The 18,954-nt window shown below is 42.2% G+C and overlaps 1 protein-coding gene across 6 annotated transcripts in view; it reads right to left on the bottom strand.

The window, feature by feature from the left end:
• Positions 1–18,581, bottom strand: part of EPS8 (epidermal growth factor receptor pathway substrate 8) — a 135,625-nt gene extending 117,044 nt beyond the window's left edge. For 3 of the 6 annotated variants that reach the window (XM_042795433.1, XM_032986263.2, XM_042795435.1), the window contains exon 1: positions 16,588–16,704. The gene's annotated coding sequence lies outside the window, so the exon portion shown is untranslated. Of the gene's footprint in view, positions 1–16,587; positions 16,705–17,177; positions 17,664–17,714 lie in introns of those variants that run through there. The other 3 variants (XM_032986262.2, XM_032986261.2, XM_042795434.1) reach the window with 3 other exon arrangements.
• Positions 18,582–18,954: the final 373 nt, after the last annotated feature.

Below are 18,954 nucleotides of genomic sequence, written 5' to 3'. Positions count from 1 at the left end.
CTCTTCTATCTCACCCAAATGTACTCCAGAACAGGAGACCCACTGCTGTCTACAAAGAGCTCACAGATGGTGCTAAACCCCACAGCTAGATTGTACAGAAACCCAAACCCAACACCACAATTCAATCCAGCTGCAAGCTCAGAGAGGCACCCAGCCCATGATCTGCCATCCAGCCCATGCTCTGCGCTGTTGAGTGCTTGGGGGCACTGACAGCGTTGGCCCACAGCCCTACCACAGAATGAGTGGTAAAACATCACCCAAAATAAAAGAGAACATCTTACAGAGAAGAAGAAAGAGAGCAGCCGTCACATTCTTGCATGTGGGAGATGCTCGCATCTTAAAAAACAAGCCCCTTTTGATTAGAGCTTGGCAAAAAAAAAGCATAAAACAATCAAAGAAGAAGGAATTATTCTTACTAATGTAAAAATATTTCCTAATAATTCATCCCCATCAAGACTTCCCCCTCTCCTTTAAGTACATACACAGCCCCTTTTACTTCTGTTATCTTCTTAGGAAAGGGGTGATGAAAAAGGCTGGTGGTTAAGAAGACAGTCACAACTCTTAGTTTGTTACAGAGAAATAAATGGGTTACTGAGAGATAGTATGGAAGTCACAAATTCGTTAGTAACATCTAGTCTGTCCTAACCATTCCCATCACTTTGAAAGTGACCTTTGTACTGTCTATCAGCCATCCACTTCAGACAAAATCATTGTATTGCTGCTGTAGTCTGAACTCTACTTAGGGAAAATGGAAAAGGTTAAAACAATATTAATTTATTACTGTATCATTTAAGTTCTGTTTACCAATTGACTAGGTAAACATTCCAGAGTGTATGTTCTCTATAGGTTGCAGAAATGTTAGCCAGTGACATAACTGCATGACAGCATCAGAATTAAGACACATCTATAACTTGCCGAGAGAGAGGAAGAGGGAAAAAAAAAAAAAAAAAGAAAGAAAAAAAAAATGGGAAAAAAAAAAAAATCACACTTTGTCAGGTCAGTTTTACAGTTTTGGAAATGCCAGTTGTTCATTTTAGCACACCACTAGTCTCAAATGGTGAAGATACTGTCAATCAAATTACTCCTATTACAAGCAAGCTCTGGGCTTGTATTTAGGCACAGGAGTGAGAGAAAAGATAGGGAAAAATAATCTCTGTTCTGGGCATATATTTAGATATAAGAAAGTGGAAGAATAATGAAGAAATTCAAATATACAGGATCACATGTTACAGCCTTTTAAGAAGAGCAGCAGCAGTGTCACGTTAAGGGCCAGTTACAGTTCAAGTCACCCAGGGACTCCTTTTGCCTCTTTTTGCTCTTTTGGCTCTCAGCCCTTTTAAGATGAGAAAGGTGACCATGTGCCAGCAGTGCTCATGTGTCCTGAGTGTTTTGGGACCTTTAAAAGATAGATGGAGGGTCATGGCCTTCATTTTTCAGGTTTGTATTTTTAAGAATCATTTTGCATAACTTCAGAATACATGTGGACTCTCAAGAACCATTACAGAGGCTCTAGCTTTCAGTCAGTGCTTTACATGTGCCCTCTTAAAAGTCTGATTTCTCAAATGCTCATCCCCCCTCCCCAAAATGAGTAATCTCAATTTAGGTTCCTCTTGAGAGCAAAATTTATTGTCTTCCATGGTACAATATTCCGCCAAAGCATTTCTGCTAAACTTTTATCTTAAAACACGGTATTTTCTTGAATTGTCCAACAATGCCACAACCTGCTTTTAGCAACACGTAGGCAAAGAGCCCAACACCTCTCTGAGCTACAACACATCTTTGACCCCTAATTGTCCAAGCTCTCATGACTACAGTCACCTCTTCCTTTACTCTTGGGAACAACATTTGAATTTGAATGCTGGTGCCTCATGTTTCATCCCTGTTAGATGAACCAGCATATCCATTTCCAGTACTAATAAGTTTAAATGAGTAGTGACAGTTTCCAGTCATGCAGAAACATAGGCAGACTCAGATGTCATTCTCAAAATGGTAACTGATTTGAGAAAGAGCATCATAGTCAAATTGACAAAATAGATATCTGTTTTTAAATGACTCATTAAAATCCAGGGCAGATCAAAGGGCCTGGTAGCAAAAGGATTATTATGGAAAAAAAGCCTACTGTATTTAATGCGTTAGCTAACATGTTAGAATCCCCAAGAAGATAAAGCAATTTTAGTTTCAAACAAAAGTACTTGTCTTTGTGAGAAAAGACAACTTACTATTAATTCAAGATAAAATCACAGTACTGGAGGTGAGCCAGTTAATTGTTTTCACAAGACTTAGCAAACTGAACTCAAGATAACAGAAGAATCCCAGGGCTTTGCAAAAGAGGGATAAAAGCTACAAGCTCTGGTTTCCTATGCACAGCACTGACATTCCCCACCCCAGACCTCTGTTTGCTATCATTGTCATAGCCCCACCTGGTATCATGGCTGGAGACTAAATTTTCTAGGGTCGTTGGGGCAGTCATTGTGGCTTTCACTGTCGAGTAGCTAGCAATACAGGTCTGCAGTCAGCACAAAAGATCTGGAGACTGTAAAAATATATGGAAACAAAACTGGTTGCTTTTGTTCCATCCATACAGTGGATGCTATGGAAAACACAAAGTTCATAAGCAAAAAAATTAGTGATGTACTTCCCATCTGACTATTAGCCTTTACAGGGGTAAGTCTAGACAGTGAAAGAATTGATTGAAAACAAATTGAAGTGCCTCATGGTAAGGAACCCTGAAAGCTCTTGTAACTCTCAACAGTCACATACTAAAGTTTATAATGAAGGTGAAATAAGCCCCCATACATCACCTTTCCACTCCTTCCCAAGTCAACAGACTCCACTTCTTCACCTTCACATCACTTACCACTGCTAGTACGCATACCTCTATAATGTCATTACTGAAATATGACAGCTGATTTTTCAACCTAGCAAGCAACTGGAAATTGTGATGGATTTCAATAAAGAAGAGCTTCAACAAGTAAAATTTGCTTAGTTTTGTTTGAGACAATACTGAGTAGTAAAATTGAGGATGAGCTGCCATATTTCATTCATTAGCTCCAGAAATCCTAAATAGCCAACCCTGCACGCAAGAGATCTCATCTATTTATAAAATGAACAGCCCCAAACCAAAGTTGTTAATCCTCACATTTACTTCACCAGGGTTCAGGAAGCACTCAGAAGACATTATCTGTCATTGAACACTCACATCAATCTTTGAATTTCCACCTCTCATCTGAAACCGACAGCTGAACAGAGTAAAATCAGAATCAACCTATATGAAACAATGTACTGTAGCACTTTCAGCCTCTCTTCACAATGTAGTCTAAAGACTGTAGCATGTCAAGATTTCTTTGTAGTTCATATCCCAGTGACATACCAATGAGATAGAGTAATTCCGGAGGACTGCAGAAGAACAATAAGGAACATTAAAGAGAGACAAGGGAGACCATTAGTTAGTTTTATATCTTCTCTCCCTCTTTTTCTTAAAAAAAGCCCTCTCATCTCAGATAAACAGAGAGGATTTCTTGGTTTATTTGCTTTTATGTCTGGAGTTAGGCATTGCCCAGCAGTTTTCATGAAAACATAGCACTTGTTTAAAATACACACTTCAAATAAAAGATGTGTCTCACAGTAAGATGAGGACAGAAAAAAAATAACAAGAATGGTGACAAATTCTTTTAAATTGTTTCCAAATGATCTAAGTTTCTACTAATAAAAAAGCACCTGAATTTTCTTGAAGTTTGTTTTGGTTTTTGTTTGTTGTGGGTTGTTGGTTTTTTTTTAATTTGAGATTTGGGGCCTCAACCTCACAAGTGTTTAAGTTAAACAACAGGCAGACAGACAAGTTGACGCATTAATACCAGTGGAACAAATATGTATTTATGGATCAAATTTTTGATCCTGAATCAACACTCTCCCATGCAGTTGAGGGCAACTCCTTCACAAACACTGCTACCGAGCGTTATCGGTGACCACTTCCAACAGAGCTGAAGAGTATCTTCAAACATGTCAGAGTAGGTCTTAAGCAATTCTTGGTAAGTTTTGGAACAAAAGATTTCTGTTCACTACATCCAGGGAAGGGGGAGAAGACCTTTTGTTAAGCCACAAACATCTGAGTACTACTGTACACCAAAGCCTATGCTCCATCAGGTTCACAGTGCATGAACTGTATGTCTGGAGCATATCAACTGCTGAAGACAGCAGTATGTACATTATGTACAATATATACATTACCAGATGTGGTTTTCCTAGGAAAGACAGTAGACCTAGATGAAAACAAAATGCACAGCTGCTGTAAAATTGGAAAGAAACTGAAAAACTATCTGTGCAGAATACATACACATATTGCCTTAAAGGCATAAATGAGAAAAAAGAAAGGCAAAAGCTCTGCATTCTTTTTTTCTGCTAGAACAGTGACTCAGTGCATTTCTAGAAGCTCTAAGGGGAACATGTGTCCAAAGTGAAGAGTGTACATTTAGGCTAAGAATGCTAATCACATATGTTTTCTAATCAGTGAGTGCAACATCACCATTCCAATGCCTATGAAAAAAAAAAAAAATCTATACAACAAAATGACCGCAAGCTCCAGATCTACATCATATTTAAGGTCAGTTGATCCCTGAAGGCACGTCTATCACAGGGTAAGAAAAGGGGAATATCTGGAAGTCTCCATTGTTTTATGTCATCATGGCAACAACACTGTCTCAGGACATTTCCTCATTACTAGAAGCAAGAGTCTCACACAGGGGAGGCATGCAGGGAGCACATAAAGAACAAGGTCATCTGTAAAATTACCATGCGCTTTTCTTTACATCCTAAAGAAGTCACTGCACTAATGCTCTATGAGGGAGGTTTTAAGACCAAGGAGGACTTGCATCACTTGTGACACGTTCCCACACAGTCTTTATGGATTCAATTTACTAAAATGCCTGAAGTGACATCTGCAAATCTTGTTCAGTAGCAGCCATAAGGGAGACACAACCATGGAGAAAAAGAATTACTGCTGGCATTATTGGGAGTACTAGCACAGCATGCATCTGAACATCCCAGTTGCTGTACAAGACCATCACCCTGGTCTACGAGGTAGAAAGGCCTTGAGACCCTTAAATATCAAGGTGAACCTATACAAGACCTCCCCAACACTTCCATGGATTTCTCCTACAGAGTAATATAGCCTTTAACTCTTAGAAACTGTTTTGCAACCAAGTATCTCAGTCTGCCATGTGAGCAAAAAAATGATTATGTAGAGAAGTATATAGTGGTTCAGAAAGTGATCTGAGTTTGTGCAATTTATACACTGAAGCATGAAGTGAAAGAAGTACAGGTTCCAGCATCATCTGCTTTTAGCCTATGAGGTTTTGGGAGAAAAGGTCTACATGTAGAGGAGGAAATCTGAATCGCATCTGCTACGTGCCAAAAAAATACATATATGAATGCAAACAACAGCATCTAGAGGGTAGCACCACATACTGGCATTCACACAACCCAAACACAGAGCCACTAAAAATTTACTAATGTATTTAGTGAAAAATGCCAATGTCTGCCAGAGGCAGGTAGTTTAAATTATTGTGTCTATCTTCCTCAGAGTCGAAGGACAAGACACTTTGGTTTATATTTTTCTACCAGAAATAGAAAGGCAGAAAATCTCCTTCTTCATACAGTCTGGAGGTCAAAATAGATGATGTAATGATCCCTTGTGGCTTTAAAACAGGTTTTATAGATTACTTGACTTAAAAATAGACACAATGTTTAAATAATACAATTCTCTTGAAGTTGAGCACCTAGTACAGTGAGCCTGCAGTCACTGGCTAAGATCTGCAGAAGCTATGACCATATGAATATTTGTAATAAACCAAAAAAAAAAAAATCTTAGGTGGATATTCTGAAGTTGAAATTTTATCCCACTGACTATCTGCCTGAAAAACAAATGGTATGTACTATCTTCTGTATAGTCTGTGTTAGCTAGGTGCAGATCTCCAGAAAAGCATGTAGACAGAGAATGTGTCTACTGCGTAGACAGCATACCCAGGTTTGGGTACTGGACCTGGTCTAACCATGGCAGCAAGGACCTCTGTCCCCAGCCAAGAGGCAAGGAGTCCACTGTGTCCCATGCAACTGTAGCCTACTGGGAGAGTACAATTAAATCAGCTTGCATATGCCTGCACTGTCCTAACATCTCTGCTGTAGGCACTCCTCTGAATAACTTAATTCAAAGTCTGTTACGATACAATAATTGCCAGAGGTCATGCCGTCATGGTTCAGATGAGGACCTGAATTCATTAAGTGAGCCAAGATACCCATTGTCTTTTTGCTCCCTTTTCAAGTACAAGGCCAACGGAAGAAGTACAGGAGACACGTTGTCATCTTGTCAATGGAGTTGCTTCTTGTCAGCTACACCATTGTTTAACTTGTCACAAGCACAAGCAAAACGATACAACACAGCAAACCTCACCAACTTGTATGAACAGCCTGGAAGCCCGCTGGAAATCACTTAATTTCTTGAGCCCGTGAGTACACGAAAATAGGAATCAGATTACTTTGCTCATATGTTTTGACAACAGTAATTTCATTTTGTTTATTACAATAATTCATAAAGCACTATCAAATACAGCATAGAATCTCTTATAAAAATAATTACAGTCTAGTAATACAAGATCTTATTGAAGCACACCATTAATTCCTTGACAGTTAGGGAATGAGCCAAATACTTTGTGCAAATGAAGTATTAGCAAGGTTTTAACACACACATTCCCTTGTACTTAAAAAGTGCAAGGAGCAAGCCTTATTAAAACAGCATTTCATATTATACTTTAAAATGATTGCTGCTTAGGCAGATTTTCTGTACTTCAAAAGACAGCTATTATACTACTATATATTACAGTCTAGGATAACAGAAAAATAAATTCCTACCAAATCACTGTACTGCTGTATGCAGGGAGCATAAAACAGTTGCTCTTTCCTACAGCTCTCAAGAAAACACAGACTTTTATTCAAAATGAGGTGTCACCAGTCTCACACAATAAAGAGAGAACAGCTTTAATACAACACTACAAACTGCCTTCCACTTTGCTACTGAAAATATTTTAAGCAGCTAAAGCAACATTTTCTGAACCTATCACCCAGCATTTGGGACATCTCCATACGGGCCTCAGGGTTATATTGCCTACCTCTGTGTGCTTAAACTGCTTCTATTTCTATGCAGAAGGACTTTGTGGTTATATATGTTATGGTTGTTTTTAAAATAGGATTTCCCCAAAATTAAAAATATTAAAAAGTAAGGCTAGTGTCTTTTCTTCTTGCTGTTTAATGATGTTCAAAGTTGTCTGAAATTCTGCTTACACATAATCATAAAGGACTGAATCAGTTCCCTGCTTTGCATCATTTCTGTTTTAAAAGTCCTTGCAGGGCAGCCACCATGAACACACGGTGCCCATGATCCAGATTTATGCAATCTCTTTAATGTGTTAACTGATTCAGGTCTTCATAATTAGAACTGATACAGAAGCTATTAGGAACCATCCCAAGCAATTTAAATAAGCCTTATACTAGATATTAAGATACAATTAGAAACAGATCACTTGTTATAGGCAGTTTGACAGCCTGACTCAGTAAATTAGAACCCCCTAAAAATCACCAGAAATATCTAACAACAGTATTCACATGGAGCTCTCGTAACAAGCAATTAAGAAGGCTGAAAGAACTCACAGAAGGTGTTGCGCTCTTCCAAACTATTCCATCTTATCTCAGATGTTTACAGTAAAGAGAACAGAGAAGTTTTCTTCAAAGCACAATTATTATCAATCCTATCCAACATTGCAGCAGCATAATATTCTTCTTATAATGCAACCCAGTAACCCCCTCAGATCTTCAGGAGACGCTAGCAAAATAATTGTTCCCCCTCAGTGTTCCTTTGTTATTACTTTATTTTTTTCATACCCTTATTACTTCAGGCAGAAATGACTTGGAGATATTATCATCAATTTACCAAAACAGAATTCCCCTACATTTATTTTCTTTTAGGTGAAAGTTTTACAATTAAATTGTACGTTAGACCTAAATCAAATTATTTTCTACCTGGCTAAAACTGATTGGCCCACTAAGTCTTCAGTTTAATTTTTTCCCCCTCTCTCATTTTATTAACTAGAAGAGAAATGAATCTACCTTCAAGCCTGTTGGAATCAATCTTCTTTTCTCTTTCTCACAATTTATAAGTCAGAGGCTTAAAAAGTATTCATATCCTCTTTTAACAAGCTGGTTATGCGAGATAAGCACAAGAACATTAATAAAAATAGCTCAGCATTAAGTCATGGATGTTTTACAAAAGTAGACCTAAAAAAAAAAATCCTAAAAGCTAATTGTGATTTATACCACATCTCTTTTCCTATACCACCAATTATCAATCATCTCTAAAGAATCCCTTCTTTTACATGCCAATGTCACAAATGCAACAGCTGCCAGATCATTCCTCATCAGGTAAGACACTGCACAGCACAGACCACCCCCCAGTTAGTCCTGCCACTTGTAAATGTTGGCATACTGCAGAAAAGGTTTTATTCTTTCCAAGTTATGGACTTTTTATTTAAAAAAAAAAAAAAGTCCTTCACAAAGACTTTGTAGCTGCAAGCACAGCTTCCCTCAGCTCTCCCACACATTGTACCTCGGTATGGTCTGCACCACCACCCTCAACGTCTCCAGCATTCACAAAAACTGTATCTAGAACAACGATAATACAACCACCAGCGCTGAAACCTTTATTACTGCAATTACAACAAAGCAGCTGGTGGTAATAATAATACTACTTAGCATTTATATGGTGCTTTATATCTTCAAAAGGCTGTATAAACATTTGCTAATTAAGCCTCACAGAACTCCTAAGAGATAGATACATTTTTTGTTTATAAATAGGAAAACTGAGGCAGAAACAAAACAGCTGTCTCCAAAATAAAGATCTGTAGGTGATTTTTAAAAAGGGAATGGAGATCTCTTTGAACAAGACTTTCAGAGTTATAAACGTACAGTTTAAAATACTCAAAGAATACAATGGACAAACTCTCATGCTCTGCGCATCCACCCCCTTCAAAAAAGTCAGCAAACACTTTTCCTGGGAAGACGTCGTTCACTGCTGCCATCTGCTCTGAGCTACTCACTGGTGCTGGGCACAAAACACCGGACTGCACAGGCCAGCAGGCCCATCTCACCTGCCAGCCCCCCAACCTGGCCGTCCAAGACCCTCTGAAGAAGTCAAACTGTTGATAAGCTGCACAAACCTGACTTCAGTCGGTCACCACCAAGACTGGGCCTCAACAGCAACTTGCTTCTCCTCCAGGGCTGTATCCTGCTCCGTCACTATTTAAGAAGCATACAAACACTTCTTTTTCTTGCATGTCAACATTTAGCTTTAATATAAAAAGTGAGAAAAACTGTATATCCTAAGTAAAAAAGAACAAATGCCACCACGTACTGAAAGGCACTTCTGAGAATATCTTACATTCATATTCAGTAAGACATTGACTGAACAGACTTTCTTTGTGTGTATTAGACACCTCACTCACAAAGGGAAAACAAATGCCTACACACACTCTAACACCTACTATTCAGGTCTTGAGCTCTAGAACTTCTTGAAGTGAGCTTAAAATTATTGCCTAGGCAAAATACACAGCATTAAACCTTTAGAAAAGGCATTACTTCTAAAACCCTATCCCACAGACTTGACTACCAATGTAATTTCACATATGATATGTCCCACTGAGATCAATGGATCTGAAATGCATTTCAGAAGATGCTGGAATAAAGACTAATGACACAAAAGGGCAAAAAGAGTTGGTTTGTGAGCAAGAAAAAGATTTACTGCAAGAAGTGGTGTGAAGTGCACTCTGTGAAGCTAGACACAGAGCACTATGTGCAACTGAAGAGTGAAGTAAAGCAAAAAAGGGTAGGGAAAACTTAGGGGATAAATAGAGAAACAGAAAGAAAAAAAAAAAAACAGGAGACAAAATTTATGTCAAGATTCAAGGGCAGGATTGATCAGAATATGGAAGATGGTGGAGGAACAGGGCTAGGGCAAGTGGAGAAGGAAGGAAAATATGAGGAGTTCACCCAGGGGCCAGGTTGAGCCAGAAGAAGTACAGAGACCAAGGCTGAAGGTAAGAATGAAAATGCAGCAGTTCTTTAGCACAGAAGCAACCGTGAGAAGAGGAACAATGACTACAATGGGGAAACTGTGTTTGTTTTTTGGCAGTGGTAGGACATTTGTCACACAGGGGTGATTTAACTAATGGACACTAAGGTGCAAAGTCCAGATTCCTCACTCTGTACGTGAGACAGCCCTAAGAGGCTAATTACCAGTTAGCCTGGATTTATTAGCCATAACAAAGTTTGTAGCTAAAATAGGAACAGACTCCACCCTCCTACCTCCCAGCCCCCTGCCCTCACCCCTGGACAATTCTTTATCCTTAAGTACAGGAAGAGAAGGAAACAGAAAAGATGAAACATTGCACCAAGGTTGAGAGAGCACAGGAAGAATTGCAAAGCAATAAATAATGCTAGAAGTGGAGAAGAGAGTAAGTAATTCCACTTTGGGAAAAGTGAGCCCAAGATAACATTGAAGTGAAAGAAGAAGAAAAATGTGTATTTAAACACACAGCGTGCCACCCAATTCTGAATGTGAAACATAGATGTATATTTATATCTCCAACTGAAGGCAGCATAATGCACTCACTGGCTTCTCAAGACATGTTGTGCAAAGATGAAAATTACTTTAAAGGCACATCTATAAATGGCTGACTTTTCCATGTCATTTTTTAAATGGCATGGAAGGTCATCAAGCTGAGTTTTATTACAACTTGATATCACAAACTCCTCATGATGTAACTCAATTTCATTGCATAGTCCTCACTGTATCATTGTCATATGCGCTCAGTTACAGTCAAGAACTCAACATGCTAGATGAATGTCTCGCTCTTCGTACAAAGGTCTCACAGTCATATGCTCCGAGTAATAGAACTGCACATTCAAAATATTTTTGTGATGTACACTGGGGCTCTCATAGGCACTGAGCTCTTAATGAATCCCTGCATCAACCAGATACCTAACTCCCTTAAACAAGTGTTAAATCCATTATGGATTAGAAAAAGAAAGCTTTCTAAAGGCTTATTACTACAAATCATATTTACACTGGAAACAAAGAGATCTTTGACTCAGGAAATAGAGAAGACACCACCTCAGACACACTGTGTAAGGCAGCAAAAAGAGCAGCGGCATCGGCAGAAGGAAGAGTACATCAGAACGAAGAGCAGCATCCTCAGCCTTCATGAAAGAAGCATTCAAAGGGCTGAATTAACATTAAGTCCTCTCAACAACCCCAGAACGAAACAAAGTGCTCATTAACTAAAGTTCACACTTCAGGTGAAAGACAAATCCCTAGGAGCATTAAGCGAACAAATCCCAGCAATGTCGCATTCTACCTAAAGTTAAAACATGGATAAAATTGGGGTAATCTTGGATCTCACCAGGCTTCTGCAAGTACTGAAGAGCAAATGGACTTCTGTGATCTCATGTATTTCTCATGGTATTTTAGATCAAGTTTTATGCAGCTGATTTGGGGGGTATGTTAAATATCTTTTTGCTTTCCTAAGGGGTCTGGGCCTATAGTAATGAACAGCAAAAAGGTACCGTACTGCTAACAAGGCACTTTCAGCTTCTCTTTGCACTTGAGCCAATTTCAGGAAGGCAAAGGTGAAGAGAAAGGAGTACCGATGGAAGAAGAAGCAAGCCTGGTGCTTGCATTTCTACTTGGTCAAATCTTTAAAAATTCTTTTACGTGCAAGAGCAGAAATCAAAGGAATACACACAAATCCCCATGAGTTATCCCTTTATTTTCCAGTTACAAACATGCCTGAGCTACAGGTATTAAGGCTCACAATGATACTCTTGCACTAGATTAAGTCTGAAACATCCATGAACTATAGCAAATTCCAGTCCCCTGCCCCAAGAACCAGCTATGGCAGCTTCACAATTAAATCAGCTGAATACAGCTCCTCTAAGCTTGAAAGAAGTCAGATGTTCCCTTACTTGCAGTAGTAATCTATAAAATCTACTGGATTATTAAAAGATAAAGGATTTATCTCATGCAAAACCAATGAATTCTTGAAAAGTAAAAAATAAATAAAAACCAAGCTCTCCACACAAAGCCTATTTTAAGTTACCAAACACCCATAACACCTACTCTCACTCAACATATACGTACCATTCTTAAAATGGCAAGTTTTTTCTAAATATTCTGTTGAAATACTCAAAGGTTTCACAGTGTTACAAGACACGGGGTTCATAATTTCACAACCCAGAGATTTTTATACAGGTTTGGGTTTTAGATTTTCTCCGTAGTTTTATAGAGAACATAGCAGTTTCCATGGTTGGCCAAAATGCCAACTTGAATAAAAGTTTAAGAACAAATGCAAGCAGAATCCCCTGTCACACCATCAGTAATGAAGATGCCTGTTATGCATCAGAAAACTACACAGCAGAAAACTGCACAGAAATGGATAACTTAGAGATGTACAAATTCCATAGAAAATACTAACTCTGTACCTTTGAAGCTAGAGTCACCCGCTAACTTTGTCTATGCAGAATACATAAGGTTGCTGAAGTCTATTCAGAAAAAGACAAAGATAATAAATGCAAAGTAATTTGTAATTTGCTATTTCCACTTCAACTCTTAATCCTGTGGAGATTCACAGCATGAGTAACTTTAATTACTGAGACAGCAGCATAGAGAGGGAAGGGAAGAAAGGACTGGAAGCATTCAACTAGTAGCAATCAAGGCCCTGAGCTGGCTAATATTTAAAAATGTTATTTAAACTGACATTACAGAATAAAATCAAAAGCATGCATTAGTGACTGTGGGCTCATGGCCGCAGCTCAAAATGAAAACACGTCCTCAAAAGCTAATGCTAACAATGTTTCCATTTGTAACTGATTCATTTTTGTATCCCTCCCATGTCCATGACATGCAATTAAAAACAAAACAAAACAAAAATCCCTCCCCATAAAACAGATGTGAAGGCTGCTTCTTCCCACATCACTGTGGTCTTTCCAAAAAGGCTGTGACTAACCTCACCAAGCAACAAGCAGAATTATGTAGGATCTCAGAGCATCAAACGCTATAAAAGACACTTTGTCTTACCTTTCCATTTCAGTTAATAAACAGCTAGCTCTGTTTTATAAACAGTTATGCAAATGCTTTTCTACACACACACCGAGTAGTCTCACTGACTTAGATGAAACTTTAAATTACTTTATACCCAAGGTCATCTATGGGCACAAGAGGGAGGAACCCAGCAGTCACTCAGGACTGCAGTAATAGCTGAAGTTCCCAGCAAAACGTAAAATTCAGACAACAGCCATGATCTAACTTGAGATCTAGGGTGGGAAACTGAAATTCCTAGGTATCAGGGTTAAATCAAGATCTGTACGAAACTATGAGAAATTCAGTGTGTTGGATGAATAGATCGATGGATGAATCAGAGTTTAACTCTGGAGTTGAGATAAAATGGCAGCAGTTACCGCCCTCCCTGAAAACAGGAATTCTAGTTTCTGGTAATGCAAAGCATTTAATGTAAGAAAAACTAGAGAACTAACCCTGGAAACAAGAAATTAGACAGTTAGTCCTTTTTTTTTTTTTTTTTTTTTCCCTTTCAATGTGGAAATTCAATATATAACTGCACTGTTAGTTTAGTTACCACTGGTATTTTTAGTGACTTAGAATTTAATAGGTATTGTGTAAGTATGGCCCTACTATGAGGAAAAAGGGTATTTTCAGGCATCATGCTGCACTCTGTACCACAAAACAAATACCGAGACTTCAAAATCGGTTAAAAGCCATCTAACCACGAGCTGCTGATTAGCCTCCTTGGGAACCCAGCTCAGGACTAGAAAGATGAAAACTTTGGATCCGCATGGACAAAGGAGACACAGAACCAGATGCTGTTAAGTGAGAAAGCAAGAAGAAATCCTGGTTTCAAAGGAAATGTGAGAAACAGACCTATCCACATGCAGAAAACACACACACAAGCAAGGCACCTTTCCAATTCCTTTTGAATAGAGATATTAGGATCAGGCCACGCATGCTGTACTGCAAGCGACACATCTCCGAGGTGTTAAATGTCTTTTCTTTCTGGCCACCAGCCTCGCAGCAGAGGAGTCTGGAGGGGTCACAGACCAAAGGGCTCCCTTTTCCACCTGGCACAGCTGAAAGGTCTGTCTTAAGAAAATCTCATACCTTTGGCCAGTCTTTCACTGTTAAAGATGACAGAGCGATGCAGGAATTGCAATTAGGAGCATAAGAGCAACAAGTGCCGGACACTGAAATCAAAGTTAGCAAGAACTTTATTAGTTCAGTCTTCATTGCGTGGACTTGAAGTCTGTTATCTCACTGCAGTAGCTGAAGAGAAAGGGTCTTATATATTTAATCTATTCTGACCCTCAAGGCACCAATTATTTTACTTCAGATGTTTAGATTTTAATAAGTTTGCACCCAAGGGGGAAAACAATGCAGCAGTTAATGTGACTGACTTGCCATTTACAGCTAGAGTATGGACAGAAAGAAAAATCAATCATATTTCACAAATTTAGTTGTCGCCAAGTGCAAAGCTTCTGTATCTTTTTCCATCTGCGCATTTCGCAGCAGAAGGAATTAAGTACCTTTAGATCAATCTTGCCCTCTCTATTATCGCTATATATAACCCAGCACCTAACAGCTATTGGGTGTTGTTGCTTCTGGGGTGTTACCTCCCTCCAACTACATCTAAAGGGATGCTCTGGCCGCTTTCAAAATTACATCTAATCAGAAACATTAATTTGGAGCTATGAGAAGGCCTAACTCAATACTGCAACCATTGTGAGTACGTGACAGTACAAGCCAGTTGGACGATTAAAGTCCAAAGCCACTTCTACTTCCACAGCCTCCCCCAGTAAATGCAAGCAGCAGCCCCAGCCACCTCCCGTGGAGCCCTGAGCACAGTATCTCGTTACCTGACGATACCTGTATGCTAATAACGCTACACTCACTGTGAACTGTGAATCAAGATGAGATCTGCCACGTCTCCCTTACACTTCGGAAACCCTGTAAGCTCTTTGCAGTCCCCGCTGCTCACTGAGAGGGAACAACCTACCCATTTCTAGCCTGGCCTAGGAGAGGACCACTTCTCTGAGGGGAAGGGCTGCAGCATTTCCGTGGGTCCTCCATGGAAAGCAGGCCAGTCACACAATGCTGACTTAGTGTTTTCCAGTTGCTAACAACAGAAATGGTCATTTTTATGTTCTCCCATGTAAGCAACTTTTGTAGCTGACATACTGACATTGCACCATCACAAACGAGAAGAAAGATGGTCAATAGGAAGGGAGGAGGACTATATTTTTGAAGATGAAGGAGAAGCACAATTAAACTATGATCTACGCTGCAAAGACACGTGAGATCTATCATTTAGTTAATATTTCAGCAGACACAACACAAAGCAGTAATACTTTTATCTTCAGCACTTCACGTTAAGTAAACAAAGCAGGCTCCACCAAAGGTCATACCGCTGCACATCTTTAACTGGAGGGTATAAGACCCATGAGCCAAGGCAAAGTGCAGTTTCTGAGTGGGAGGGTTGGATGGTTCCCAAACAACATCCTTCAGAAAAACTTGTTCCACCCTTCCATTGCCTGCTACTTGCTGGCTTGAAACTAGGGTTTAGTGGAAGCTGCAATATCTCACTTTTCATGGACACAAGGCAGACCTAGCGAGATTACGAGGGGAAGGCGGTAGGAGCACCTTAGATCACAGCACAAAAAGCCACAAACCTGCTTTCCACTGTGTGCCCAGGTCATCCTTAGTGTGCTGGCATGATGCACAATAAGGGAGTGCATGTCATGGCGATGAGAGGGGCAGAAAGGGGAAGAACGGCAGGGAAAGTTAGCAGATAGAAGGGAAGGAAGACAGCAGGGCAGAGAACCAAAGAAACACAGGCATGCAACAGGGTTATCCCACCCAAAAGCTGCCCTTCACCAGCTACCAGCCATCCGTGCCAGCTTTGGGAAAACCAGCTTAACCGCCGGAGGGAAAAATACCACAATAAGGACAGAAAGGCAAGTCACCTGGTAGGAGGTGAGGCAGGAGGAGGGCGCAGGCACGGAGGCTGCCCTTGGCGGGCTCCTCACCCCGGCGCCCCCGGGAGCCCGGCGGGCAAGGTGCGGGCTGGCGCGGCGGCCGCGATACCGCAAGGCGGGGGAGAAAAACGGACGGACACCTAGGGACGGACACACGTACGCAACCGGGAGAGATACGTGCCCGGGAAGCCACGGGGGGGCCGGGAGAAGGCTGCCGCGGTGAGCGGAGCCGTGCACAGCCCCGGGGGAGGGAGTTTTTCCAGCGGCCCCTGGCCCCGGCGGAGGGCGGCGGTGCCCGCCCAGCCCGCGCCGGCGGGACCGGGGTTAATGCCCCGCAGTTCGCCATGTTACGAAGCGGGCGGTTGCCCGGGTGGCTTTTAAGGTCGTGGAACAAAAAGGGGGGGGGGGGGGGGGGGGGCTCGGCGACTGGCCCCGCCAGCCCCTTACCTTCCCGGGCGTCCTCCTCCCGCGGGTGCGTCGCGCAGCTTCCGCGCTGGGGGGCGGCGGCGGCCGCAGGGCTCCGCGCCGGGCGGCCGGGGGTCCCCTCCACGCACCACCAACCCCCCCCCCCCCCCCCCGCTCCGTCCCCGCCGCCGGGCTCCGGGCAGGGCCGGGCGCGGGATCTCCGCTCCGCTCCGCGCCGCCAACAAAGTGCCGGGGAAGGGCGCCGGTCACCGGGAGCGGCGCGGAGCGGAGCGGAACGGAACGCAGCTCCCTCTGCCGGCCCGCCGCCCCGCCCCGGCCCCGGCCCCGCCGCCCCGGCCCCGGCAGCGCGGAGCCCCGCGGAGCCCCCCGCGGCGGAGCTGCTGCCGCCCAGCGCCATCGCGGGCTCTGCGCGGTGCCGGGGGTGCGGGGCCGCCGATCCTCTCCCCCCCCCCGGGCTCCCCGCTGCGGTTTGCGGGGCGCTCAGGAAAGGCAGAGGTGCTGGGAGCAGCTCCCCGGAGCTGGGCTGGCACACGGGAGTGGTCTAAAGTGACCGTAAGCGTTCACCGACAAAAGGAAAAAAAAAAAAAAAAAAAGCCACACGCAAAACCTACCGAGACTCCAAAGCGAAATCCTTCCCCGAAGGAGTAGGTGTATCGAAACCACCTTCGGAACGAGCGGGCTACGAGAACAAAAGTCTCCCGTCCTCACTCGAAATCCCGGATGAAATCCCCCAGCTGTTTATGTTGTTTCCATCTGGCACCACATTCCTCCTGACCCTGACAACTCACACGTGGCTTTCCCTCGGCACAGGGGAACAGCCCCACGCACAGACAGACACCACTGCCGTGCTCACAGGTAGCCAAAGCCCTCACGCTACGCTGCTGCCACAGTCGTGATTTCTACAACGAGCCACTTCCACTCCTAAAATCGGGCTGTACCCGCAGGATCTGTTACTGCTGATTTCACTTTCAAATAAGTTTTTGTCTTTTGTGACTCCAGAGAAAAGCTAGAAAACATAAATCTTTCAACAGCATCGGAGAGATGAAGAGAATCCCTCTTCAGGTGTATAGGAAAGCTAATCTGATTTTTGAGGTTCTGTTCCTGATTTCTGATAGGATCAAACTGCCGATCCTGAAAGTCTTACAAACCTGCTCAAATATCTTCCTAAGCGTCCTTCCAGGCTTCACCGAGATTCCTCATGAAGATCAAAATCAGACCTAGACCAAACACATAGACATTTCCAGGATTGAGCCGCAGTTATCCAAACATAGCAACAGGTCCTTTATGCTGCAAAGTTTCTAGGATTCCAGGCCCTCTTCAAGAAACGGGCAGAGGAAAAGTATAAACTAATGAAAGAGCAGCTGCTTGCTGAAATTTCCACTCAGCTCCAAGAAAGGAGACTTGGCAGGTCCTTGCTTTTTATAACACTCCGTGACTCATTTGCAGAGGCAGGTGAAGTCAGAGCCATCACTGCCAGAGTCGTGCCCCTGACGGCTTCTACAGGAAGGACACAGATTTTCCCAAACACTTTTTTAAGAAGAAGAAAGGACTATATTGCTCAGCTACCCTTTTCTAGCGGTTCGGTTGCTGAATCTCTTCTCCAGTGGTGCTACTCCATACTTGACCTGGTGTTTTCCAGCAAATCTTTCTGAGAATAAGGTCCGAGCTCTGCAAATGGGGTTATTTTGCCCGGCTCGCCAGCAGGTTCAGAGCCGGAGGCAGTGGGCAGCAGGCGGGCGTCAGGCTCACTGCGGGCTCCGGGAACCAGGTCGGGGACAGTAACCCGAGCTTGCAGATCAGGCTGGGAGAGGTGGGGCCTCACTCCACAATCGCTTAGGAGTTCACCTTAACCCTGCTTCAAAAGAAAACAAAAAGAAAAAAAAAAAAAAAAAAAAAAGCAGTTCATCCAGCTTCCACTTCCTGGCTGTGAGCTGGCAAAGCCCCTTGTCACACTGCATCTTCAAATGGTCTCTGCTGCTTTTTCTGGTACAGAGGGTCCTCCATGGAACAGGAAAGTGCAAAAAGATCTTGTGAAATAATGGGGGGGTGGGGAGCGTCGAGTCCACGTTTATGTACCTAAACAAGCAATGAAGTGTGCAGATAGCATACACTCATCTTGCTAACAGGAAGTTTGTTTCCAGCAAACCTACAAACCTTAAAGAATCAGATTATGGAGAGGTCACCTCGGTCATTCATGTGAATGAATGCTTGCAGGAACACTGACATCTAAACTGAAATCTCCAAAATATTTGTGCCAGCTGCTATACACATGCTCCCTAGGTAAATAATAATAGTAATTTATACATAAAAGTGCTTACCCCGTGAGAGGTGGAAAGGAATACGATAGATGCTATTAAAGAAAAGGTTGGAGACTGCTTCCGTCCTTGG

The sequence above is a fragment of the Tyto alba genome, unplaced genomic scaffold (assembly GCF_018691265.1).
Source record: "Tyto alba isolate M040663 unplaced genomic scaffold, T.alba_DEE_v4.0 Super-Scaffold_21, whole genome shotgun sequence".
Classification (NCBI taxonomy): domain Eukaryota; kingdom Metazoa; phylum Chordata; class Aves; order Strigiformes; family Tytonidae; genus Tyto; species Tyto alba.
The sequence above is the reverse complement of the archived record's forward strand: the minus strand, read 5'-3'. Positions and strand labels throughout refer to the sequence as shown.